Source organism: Panthera uncia (genome assembly GCF_023721935.1).
Source record: "Panthera uncia isolate 11264 chromosome A3 unlocalized genomic scaffold, Puncia_PCG_1.0 HiC_scaffold_11, whole genome shotgun sequence".
Lineage (NCBI taxonomy): Eukaryota > Metazoa > Chordata > Mammalia > Carnivora > Felidae > Panthera > Panthera uncia.
In genome coordinates, this window is record NW_026057578.1 from 90,798,191 (window position 1) to 90,811,105 (window position 12,915).

Here is a 12,915-nt window from a genome sequence, read left to right on the forward strand (position 1 = left end):
AAACACCTAGATAATGCTTATGGATGAATTTTATAAGAATGGTCCAGCAGAAATGGGAAAGAAAATTCTAATCATATTTTTGAAGAACATAAATTAGATTTAAACAGATGGAAAGTGATACTAGGCTCTTAATCAGAGGTTTATTTCCCATAAATTAACTATCCATTTAAAACATTATGAAAGCAACCATTGGTTACATTTTTGTTGTTGATGCTATTGTTTATTGTTATTTGGATGGGGAAGATGGGGATAAGATGACTTTAAATTATATAAGAAAGAATAAAAGCATTAAAAAAAAAGACAATTTTGCTAAAGAACAATGGAAAGAGAGGACAAACTTCACTAGGTATTATTAGAATGCTTACACATTTACTACAATAAAATATATATGGAAATTTAAAAAATTTTTTTTCAATGGACGTAGCACAGGAAATTCATAAAAATTAAATTCCGATATATACAAGAACATAAGTTAGGAAACTTGTGTCATCCCAACTCAGAAGGTAACCAATAGATTATAAATTAATTCTATCATTGAGAAGGCTAGGTAGCTATCTAGGAGAATCTAGATCTTCTATCTTACCTCATATACAACAACACATTCTGATTACCCCTCTAGTTCTGGGTTTAGACTCTTCAGTGAAAGAATCCTTAATGTCAGGAACTTCAACTCTTCCCCTCATAAATATTCCCATGGACAGCTTAATAATGCTGAGGTGTCAGAGAATGAATTTAGAAGAATTTGAGAAAAGGTAATAAATGAGGATTTACATGTTTTTTAGAAAATTTTTTCTTTAAGACTTCTTTGAAACTATATGTCTAATCTATCATTAAGGGATAACCAAGACTTGAAACCCAAAACTATGGGGGAAAATGGAGATACATCGGAGTATAAAGATAATTTAAAACAGTTTGTAGAAATACCATAGACAAGTTAAAGGTACAAATAATACAGGTGGAAAAACTTACTCTGTAGAATTAATAACTACAAAATATCCAAAATACATAAAAAGTTGTTCAGACTCATGAGTACTCAGTAATATGCTGTGAATAAAATTATTTCACTACAGTGAAATAACACTTTAAACTTATCACTGAAAAAAACCCTTAAAGCCTGCAAGTCTCTCTCCCTCTTTCTCTCTGCCCCTCCCCCACTCATGTTTTTTTTTTCTCTCTCTCTTTCTCTCAGAATAAAGAAGTAAACATTAAATAAATAAATAAATAATATTTTTAAAGGGTGCCTAGTAGCTCAGGCAGTTAAGCATTGGATTCTTGATTTCGGCTCAGGTCATGATCTCATGGTTTGTGGGATCCAGCCCATTCGGCCTGTACTGACTGCTGAGCCTGCCTGGGATTCTCTCTCTCTTTCTCCCCATCTCCCACTCACCCTCTTTCTCTCTCTCTCTCTCAAAATAAAGAAATTAAAATAAGAAAAAATAATAAAATAAAATAAAAAATAAAATAAAATAAAATAAATAAAATAAAATAAAATAAAATAAATAAAATAAACTGCTAACAACAAACAAAACCTTTACTGGTGAAAATGTAAGTTGATACAGTACAAGGTGAAATCAGGTGGTCAAAATCCATAAAATTCAGAAATACATACCTTTTTGGGGACAAGATAGTCCCAATGAGAGTACTTTATTTCTTAGAAATAACAACTATAGGGGCACCTAGGTGGTCCATTTGGTTGGGTGTCTGACTCTTGATTTTGGCTCAGGACATGATCTCATGGTTTATGGGTCCCAGCCCCACATAACTCTACTGACAGAGCAGATTGTGCGGCATGTGGCATCCTCTCTTTCTCTACCCCTCCCCTGCTAACTCTCTCTTTCTCTTCCTCTCAAATTAAATAAATAAAACATTAAGGAAAGAAATAACTATATTTAATGGTGTAATAAAATGATGTTCATTACAGTACTTATTACAGTAAAGTGGTGAAAGACTTGAAACAAATTGAATTCCCATAAGTAGTAGGATGGCTAATGACCTTAAAGTACATCTGTACCATGGAATATTAAGAGATCAACAGAAGTAAACCAACTGATTTGGGAACATTTGCATGAGATATATTTGAATAATAAAAGCAAGATGTAGAAAATAATATACTTTTGTGAAAGAAAGACATACCTTTATATATATGTGTTTATGTGTATGACTGAGTGCACACACACACGCACACACGCACACACACACAGAAAAATAGACTTACTCATCTTAAGTCATTAACTCAGACTACTTGATGGACACTGTGTACAATGAGGAAAGCAGGAACCAAGCAAAGTAGAAAAGAAGATCACAGTAACAACAAACGGCAAGAAAAAAAAAAACTATGAAAAATGTGCATATAAGGCAATAGAATTCCTTCATGAATGTGTGTCTATGTAATTTGTAAAAATATATTTAAAATAAAATAACAATTACTATAAAATACAGTTAGGAACAGTTGATATTTGTTGTCTATATTCCTCTGAATATTTCTTGATTCATTGCGTGCAATTTTATTAATGAACTCACCTTCATTACATGTGTGAAAATGTGACAGTGTAAATTAAAATGAGAAATGAAGGATCAATGAGAATTGGGACTATGTCCTAATCCTAGTCAATCAACATGAACTTCAATCGGTAATGAGGGAAGATTCTATTATTACAGGACAACTTTCTTTTCCTCTGTTCAGCATTCATGAGAAGCTGTTCACTCTCCTTTTGATGCTGAGACTGACCTTCCATTTTATGGAATAACAGTTTAAAGCTATTTGTTTAGTTTCTCTTCCCAATGTATGAATAATAATTAGACTTTAGGAGTGAAGTCATATTACTGATTTGATGTACAACTCACCAGATGGCCAGAGGAAAATGTGTCAGTTTTCAACATTTGATTGCAATAAGGAGTAAATTCTAGTCTCCCTCAGTGACCTAACAAACTGAACACAGATTACTCTGGCAATTATTAAGTGATCTGTAGCACCCTTTTGGATCATTTTGCAAACTCCAGGAATTGCAATTAATTTTATGCATGACCCACCTTATTTAAAATACTCGGTATCCCAGGAAATTGTTTGGAACTGAGTTGTAATCAGAAGTTCTCATTGTTGTAGGTGTTTATATTTGGAGAGAGACCAGGTTTGTCCCTGCTTGATAGAGCTATGGTTTAATGTGAATTATTGATCGAAACATGACAATACAGGGATCCCTTAAACTGCACAACAATTCCATCGAAAACCAAGATTTTATTGTAACAGGGATTGGAAACTCCAAGGAATTAAGGAGAATAAGAAAGAATGGTGATTTCTGTTGTGCCTTAGTGTACAACTATTACTCTTTTCAGAGTAAGTTGACTGATAAAGAAACAAAGAAGAACATAAACACCAGAAGCCTAATTGCAAGCATTTCATCAAGGAGCCTATTGGTAATATTAAACAAATCAAAACAAGGAGACAGAATTAATTTTATACATATTTCCTTATTAATAATTTTAAATAATTAAAATTCATGACTAACTTTATTCTATGAATTAGAATTGAACAATATTTAAGTTAAGCAATATAAAATGCTAATTCAAAAATGTTTAACTACTGGTTGAAAACAGATGTAAAAATGAAATTCAAACTATTTTATTTCAAATACGCTTTTATTTATATAACAACATATAGTTTAGATGTAGTAATACTAGGAAATGCAATAATTGAAATGAAAGGATCTAAATATGAGAGTCGGCAACACTACAGTTCTAGTGCCTTTAGTTAAAAGATGTTAACTTCTGATGTATATTTTTCAAAGCTTTATTCTTTTTTCCCTGTAAAATATAAAGACATGCATATTCTTGCTCACTGTATATTTTAAACATTTTTCTCATGTTTATAAACTTTACAGTGCCATACTTAAAGATTAAATAGTTTTCTGTTGTGGTTAAATCATAACCCATAAAGCTCATTCTTTAGTTTTAGATATTTATATGGTCCAACATTTTCCCTTATTTCACATAAACTATAATGAACATCCTTATACATTTATCTTTTCTGAATAATATAGAGATGACAGTATGTTGAAATAATATATTTTCATCTAGTTCTTTTATAATTTTTTCATTTCTTTTTACCTTGTGTTTATCTTGGTATAAGAACACAGCTTAACTTTTAAACCAAATTGTTATCTACATCTCCCAATATATCTTATTGAACAATACACTACTACTGATATGAATGTGGTTTTATCATGTATTACTTATGCATTTGTGTGCATACTTTTGTACTTATATTTGTGCATATATAGTTCTAAATCCAGGCAACACATATGTGTAAACATGTATGCATGTACATGCTTATACATTTGCACCTGTATATAGATATATATATACCATTGGCCAATCCATCCACTTCAGTATTCTGGTCCCGGATTGATTTCCTTAACTTATTGTAGCTTTGGAGTATATTGGGTATCAGAGCAGCAAGTCGTTCTTCATTCTTTTTATTTTAATCTAAGATTTCTTCCCTATTTATTCTGCCAATTTCTTAACTTTACTTTTCCCAATTAAAAAATTTTTAATGTTTATTTATTTTTGAGAGAGACACAGAGACAGAGTGTGAGCGGGGGAGAGGCAGAGAGAGAGGGAGACACAGAATCCGAAGCAGGCTCCAGGCTCTGAGCTTTCAGCACAGAGCCCTACGTGGGGCTGGAACCACAAACTGTAAGATCAAGACCTGAGCCAAGGCTGGACTCTTAACCTACTGAGCCACCCAGGTGCCCCACTTTTCCCAATTTAAAAAATCTCCTTGGAGTTCTAGTTTTAAGTTCTTTAAAACTGTAAATGAATTTTTAATAAATACACAGGTTGGCCTTGCATGAAATTTTCTTTCTAACCTAGAGGCCAGTATAAATTTCATAAAAGAGTACAGCCTAAGTGCAAATTTCTACTTGAAATTATTACAAAATCCAAAACTTGAAACTCAACCTTAAGACTAGGACTAATTGTAGGGCTTTACATTTATCACTCAACCTTTTCATGTTGTCATCTTTTCTATCTGCAAAATAAGGGTATGTGCTACAGTCTAAGTATTACGATTTCCATGAAGGTCAAATTAATTAACACATTTGAATTTCTTTTGAAAGAGTATAATGTGCCATTTGACTTTCATAATTATGAAACACTGATCCCTAGTAATTTACCATGTTTTCTTCCTCTCAGTTTGTAGAGGTTATGCATCCTTAATTTTTAGTGACTTAAAATAATATTTAGATGTTGTACTTAACAGTCTGTGTTACATGATTGTGAACTAGAATCAGATTATTTTGCCTGAGATATTTTATTATATGTAGGTATTATATTCATATTCCTTTTTTCTAACTTCAAAATGTTTAAGTTGATTTTACTTTTGTTTAGGTAGTGGAAGAGAAGGCTAATTTCCAGTCTTTAAAGAAGAAAAACAAAATGAAAACTAAGAGCAACCTTTTACAAAAAAGTGTCATTGTAGTGTAGCAAAATGAGCAAAGATGATAGTGACCTTTTCCTATTTCCCACAGCACATTATAAATTAGCACAGCTGGAATATTCTATAGGAAATGAAGAATCATGGCATATGCAATTCCATATTGGTATTTTAATCATTGCTTAGTGAAATCTTTCTACAATATTCCTGATCCTCCTGAATACTAATTAAATGGAAAATATCTAGTTAGGCTAAATGTCTGCTTCAAATCTTCCCCAGAGTTTTGCATATAAATATGAACTTCATTCATTTGCCAAACCAAATTTGATTGTTTGCTCTATTCCTGGATATGTGTTAGGTGTTAAGAAGACAAAAGACAATTAAAAGACAGTATGTCACCACAGCAAACTTGGAAACTTGAGTAAAATTTATATAAAGTTAAGATAAAGAAGATGATGTATGATTTATTGCATTAGACAATATTATCCTTCAAAAACCTTCTAATTTTCAATGAGCATAACACAGATGCATACCTCATTTTAAAAGTAATGAATATTTACTATGAGGACTTCAGAAAAACAGGGATGAAAATTAAATAAAACAATTAATTCATCACTCAGACATATTATTTTAATGTACTTCCTATATTTTTTCTGTTTATGAGTAGTATGTTGAAATATATAATATTTTAGACAAAAATGGGATCATAGTTTATATACTGCTTTAGAATCAAAATTTTTCCCCCACTTAATATAAACTGAAATCATTTCCCTAATATTTTCCCTAAAAGATGATGTTTCATGTCAGGAAAAAAAAATCTAGTCTGTAGTTATTTTCAGTTTTTGAAAGTATTTATTTCCATACATTACTGTTCCACATCTTTGAATATTTTTCATTGAGATAATTACTAGATGTTGAATTACTATATTAAAGAATATGAAGCTTTACTGTATATGATAAATTTCATTCCTGAGATTTTTCTAATATGTATAACTAATGGCAATACATGAGATTGCCCATTGCCTTGTGGTTTTGTTAACATTTATTACCAACTTTGTATTTTTTGTCAATTTAATTAAAAATGTCTTTCATTTTAATGGGGGACAAATATTTAATATACAGTTGACCCTTAAACAATGCAAGGGTTAGGGGCACAGACCTCCCACACAATTAAGAATCTGTGATTAACTTTTAACTCCCCCAAAACTTACGAGTAATAGCAACTGTTGACTGGAGGAGGGACGTACTGATAACAAATAGTCGATTAACATATTTTGTATGTTGTAAGTATTATATACTGCATTCTTACAATAAAATAAGCTAGAGAAAATAAAATGTTATTAAGAAAATCAATAAGGGAGAGAAAATACATTTATAATACTGAACTCTATTTATTAAAGAAAATCTGCACATAAGTGGACCTAAGAAGTTCAAACCCGTATTACTCAAAGGTCAACCTGCATACAGTGGTTAAGAAAAACCTTTTTGAGTATGTGTGAATTACCTCTGTGAATACTTTTTCCCTTTTTCCCACTAGGTGGTTCAACTTTTTCTTATTGATTGATGAAAGCATTTCATACTTAATTATACTAATCCCTTTTTATTTACTTAAGATATTTTAGTAGTTTATTACCTTAATTTTTGATGCTTTCAATAGTTAAATCTTACGTAATAAATGTAACAAAATTTTTGTATCATTTTGCATTTGGATTTAGTCATAAAACTTTTATAGCCCGGAATCAGTTAATTATTATCTTGATTTGTAAATATTGTTAAAATGTCAATAGCACCCAAAGCAAGCTACATTTTCAATGTTATTATATTCTTGTTTGTTTTTTTCAGCTTTAACCTTTTGATGTAAATAAAATTTATTTTTGTTGTCTGTTGTGAGACAAAGGACTTTTTTAGTCACGGCCTTCAATACAATCAAATAATTTAAATGATACCATTTTTGTCATCTATTTTCTCATATAAAATGGCATATATAACATTCTTGCAAGCTTGGGGGTCTCTTTTTGAGGTTTTTTGGTTCTATTTTAATCAATGCTACTTTAGGTTTACTACTATAGTTAAGAGAAATTACCATCTCATATTCCCCCAATTGCCCAGTTTCATTGTCTCATTGTTCTGACTGAGCATTTTTCTAATTAGAGAAAAATGTGAAGGTTTTTACAACATATGCTTACGGCTTATAAAACATACTGCTGTAAACTGTTTTATCATTAAGAAAACAATCGAATCTCTCTGCAAATTAAGGGCAAAATAGTAGTAGGGAAGGTTCACATTTTGAGTCATACATCTTTCATAGACAGGTTTGAATCCTGGATCCGCCACTATAAACAATTGCATTATTTTTCATTTTTTCAACTATAAATTTGGAGCAGTCATAATTCCATCAAATTATCATTGTGCAAAGTAAGACAGAAAGATATGTAAAGTATCTGGCATATAATATTTGCTTTATACTCTCCTTTGTACTTCTATTCTTTTCTATTAACTTGAAGTATTTATGGCCAATTTAAATTAGTTCAAGGAGACATTACTAATGTGAAATTTTTTTATAAGCTTCAACTTAGTTACCATAATAGAATATAAATTCTGCTCTCTCTCTCTCTCTCTCTCTCTCTCTCTCTCTATATATATATATATATATATATATATATATATACATATATATATGTATGTATAGATATCTCACCGGAAATGCAGTGTTTTATAAATGTGTTATAACTCATAACAACCCACCTTTAAATTCCAGTCTATTTACTAATTTATTCACTTGATATGAACTGAATCCTACCAATACATAAATAGTGCTATAATTTGCAGATAAATTAACCTAGCAAAGTTGAATGACTTCCCTAACTCCCTTTTACTAGAGAATAGCAGAGCAGAACTGGGACTTTGAGTTCTAGATTCTCCAATAGTCCAAGACATTGTGATATAACGTAATAGACTGAATGAAATTCAACAAGTAAATTGGGCATGTTAACATTTAATAGTACTCACTAATCACTTCAACATACTCTCATTCTATTATCTATTTTTTAAAGTTATATTGCAGCTTCCTACACCAGCTTCCCCAATCCATTGATTATTTTCCCTTAATATTTCACTCAGAATCCACACGTGCCACCATTTTAATCATTATCTTACCATTGGACTTAACTTTCTCGTTCAGTTACCCACATTTTATCTCAGGCTGGGATGAATCCTACCATTTAGCTTCTCGATTTCTGGTCTTGAACAGTTGACAATACATAAGAAAAATCTCTGAGTCTTGTTATAGCCTCATGAAATATCCAAATTCATCCAGAGTTTAAACTTTACCAGATCCTCCTCAATATGTTCCTGTAAGTTCTCTATGAACTCTTTCAGGTACTCTTCTAAATATTGATTTCTTTCCCCCAGGGCCATATGCCTCATCCCCTCCCTCCTCCCAGCAAATGATCTTTCTTCCTCCATTGGAGGAAAAAAGGCGGAGAGGGGGACAATCAGGCAAGAACTTTCGAAACTTCCACTTTTTGCCACAGGCAAATGAATCAACTGTGTATTCTTTCATTCTTCCCTGCAATTTTAGCAGTGGAAGTTTTCTGTCTAAACTAAACTTAATTCCTTTCTCCAGCTTTTTTTTCTCCCCTGTTAGTTTTTGAGACATCGTTCAATTTCAACCATCTTCATTTTTTCTATCCTCACTCTTTTTTTTTTCTTTTATCTTAGATAAACAATAATCTTCAATTTTATTTCACCTTAAAAGAAAATGTTTCCTCAAATCCACATCTTGGCTAATTATGGTTCTATATACTCCCTTTCCAACTAAGGTATTTGAAAGAATAATCTAGAATACACACCGTTTACCTTTTGGGTGGACTAATTATGCCTGATATGCCTTCAAACTATACATTAACCTAACTATAAAAGACAAAGACAAACACATAGACACACACACGCACATGCGCACGCGCACACACACACACACACACACACACAAGATCAGTGACTAAGTCTAAGTCTGGTGTCATTTTAGGACCACTCCATTCCAATACCACTTGTTTTACCTCTATTTCTTCAATCCATCCTGCTTCTCCATTTTCATCATTATAACCATTGATATCTCACAGGTAAGAAAACTGTGGCCTAGAAGTTTAGTTACATTGCTGAAAGTAGCATTTCCTGGATTTCATTCCAGTCAAGCTGTCTTCACAGTTCATAGTCTTAACCATCTAAAGTATCTGCCTCTTACTTTACTAGACATTTCCTAGTCAGAAGAAGATTCTAGGATGCTAGACTGTTCTCCCTAAGCAAGGTAAGCATAAAGAGAACTTAAGATTCACATCACTCTGGGAAAACATAAATCAGAGATCGAACTGACATCTAATGCAACTACTCTAGGGGAGAAACTACTTGGTTTGAAAGACAAGAGCTAAGGACAGAGAGAAGGTTGAGTTTTGATCACAGGCTGACTTTATTGTGGCCCCTGTTACCTCCATCTGTTTTGATGCTACCCTAAAACTGACTCTGTCCTCCTCCTTCCCAACAAACAGTAACACGGGGACTGACCTAATTCAGTTGTCATCCCCAAAGAGCCCATGTTATGAAACATACAATCTGAACAGTGGTGAGAAGAATAATATGACTGCTTCTGCCTTGGCAGATCCCTAAAATCGAAGATTATGACTGCTCCTTCTTCTGCCTTTTTTTTAACACTCTTTGTCCATAACAACCATATAACTGAGTCTATTAAGTGTCTGATTTATAGATTACTTAGACAAAACGGGATGGTAGGATTAAAACTATCTATATACAAAAGGTGGCCCAGAGTCAATATTAGCATATTTCTTAATTTAAAAAGTAAGAAAATTTTAACCAACTTTTTTTTATGTATTTAATGAAGGACCCTCATATGAATCCATGTGGGCACTATTACTGCCCATCATTTTACAAATGAGAATATTGAGGGGGCACCTGGGTGGCTCATTCATTAAGCATCTGATTTCAGCTCAAGTCGTGATCTCATGGTTCATGAGTTCGAGTCCTGTTTCGGGCCCTGTACTACAGCTCAGAGCCTGGAGCCTACTTCAGATACTGTCTACCCTGCACTCTCTGCCCCATCCCAGCTTGCACTCTGTCTCTGTCTCTCTCAAAATAACTAAATGTTAAAATAATAATAAAAATGAGAATACTGAGGCAATAAGAGGTTAAGTAACTTATCCAAGGTCAATAAATAGGAAGTGGCAAAGAGCAGATATGAATCCAGGAATTTTGCCCAAGAATCCATGTTCTTGACCACAATGCTATTTTGTCCCATTAGAATTTATACTATTTCCATAGTTAAAAATCCACAGGAAACTTTATCTTGGTTCATAATAAAAAAAATTACACTCTGCCTCAAAATTTTTCCTTATGAAGTTGTCATGGGCTATTCACATATTTTTAGTCCTTAGAACTGAATGTTGAAAAGAAAAAAAAAAAGTAGGAGGCAAGGAAGAAAAATAATGAAACTGAAAAGTATAGGGATGCAAAATCAAAAGAAAAATATACTCCTAAGAATACACTGTATCATCCTGAACCAACACAGACTCTAGAGTTGTCCCCAAAGACAGCATTGAGATGGAATCTAACAAAACCAGGTATTATTCCTGTCATCCTACTGAATAGGAGTAGTGGTGGTAATTTCCCTTATGTCCTTTAAGGAATCGGGGCCATGCACAATTTCATGAATTCTGTGTCTTGTCATCCTGATATGGTTTACAGAGCTTTGCATTCAATGCAAAATTCCTTTCTGACTCAAAGTTGTGACATAAATAGTAAGTGACTAATGAATGTGCTCTTTAAAATGCTGTCTCATTAACATCAGCTCCTCAATAAAAGGGGGAGAATGTATCATAAATAATTGCATCCCTTATGTGTAGACCACAGCTCTAGCTGAACACAAAGTGCCTATATGAGATTTATCTCCTCCTTTTCAGGAAGGTATTAGGAGGAATACTTCGGAATTTTAACTAAACACATTATATAACTCTTTGAATTCTAAAATGAAAAGAAACTCTTTAAAATAATTGAACTAGAGTATTTCTTGGTATAATGGAAAGCTTCAGTTACAAGTGACATATAATTCCACATGTGATTGACACATTTACCACAGATACAAAATTACTAAAGATAAATAAGCTACATGTGTTCCCTCTAAACATAACTAAATTCAAGTCACAAAGGGAAACTTTTATTAGTGAAGGCTCTCTCACAAAGCATACACTTAGAAGCAGAGAATGCCACTGATGGACAGCTAGAGGAAAAAAAAATTTGTTTCCCTTTCTGTGTTTGCATGAACATTTATTTGCATTCAGCATCAGCACGCCTGCCACACTGTAGCAGGGTGAGTGGCTTCTGAGCACAAGAATGTTTACCTTCTGCTCCTTAGCACACATTTGTTTAAAATTCTTCTAAAAATTGAGTCTTCAAACTAACTGCTATTTATAGGGGCTGTATTTAGAGAAAGCTAAAAAAAATGGATTCCATTTTAAAGGACTAAGTGAGGGGCGCCTGGGTGTCTCAGTCAGTTAAGCATTTGACTTCAGCTCAGGTCATGACCTCACAGTTCATGGATTCGAGTCCCATATGGGGCTCTGCACTGATGGTGTGGAGCCTACTTGAGATTCTCTGCCTCCTTCTCTCTCTGCACCTCCCCCCACGCTCTCTCTCTCTCTCTCAAAAATAAATAATTACTTTTCAAAAATACAGTCCAAGAGAAGTATAGGAAATTTTGAATTCAAGTCCAAACAAGAAAGGAGGAATTACCAGCAGAGGTCTAAATATTAACTTACAGACAAAACCTCTACCTGGATATATTTTCAATTAAAAAATATTAATGTTTATTTATTTTGAGAGAGAGAGAGAGAGAGAGAGAGAGAGAGTGAGCCAGGGAGGGGTAGATAGAGAGGGAGAGAGAGAATCCCAAGCAGGATCTGCTGTGTCAGAGCAGAGCCCAACTTGGGGCTTGAAATCATAAACTGTGAGATCATGATGTGGGCAGAAATCAAGGGTCAGACGTTTAATGGACTGAGCTATCCAGGCACCCACCTGGATATATTTTAAAGAGACAACTCTCTAACAGCTCAGTAGCCATAATAAAATTGGGAGACACTATTTTCTGAATTTATTTACAGGGCCATTTGAATTCTTATTGCTCCCTCTGTCATTCCCATCATGCCCTTTCACTCCCTCCTTTCCCACACCATCTCCTGGCAGCTTACCTCACACTCAGTGAGTCAATAAACTCTAGTACAGCCTCTATCCCTGGATGGAAGACAGGAAGACAACTAAATCCATCCCAGTAAATAGCTGTCTTTACAGTAAGGGAGACATGTAAACTGAGCCTCCAAGTCCTAGAATCACCATGATAACCGGAACCACCTCTAGTATTTTCATTATTATCATTGTTGTTGTAATTTCCGTGTGGGAAAATCACTGCTTTTAGATTCACC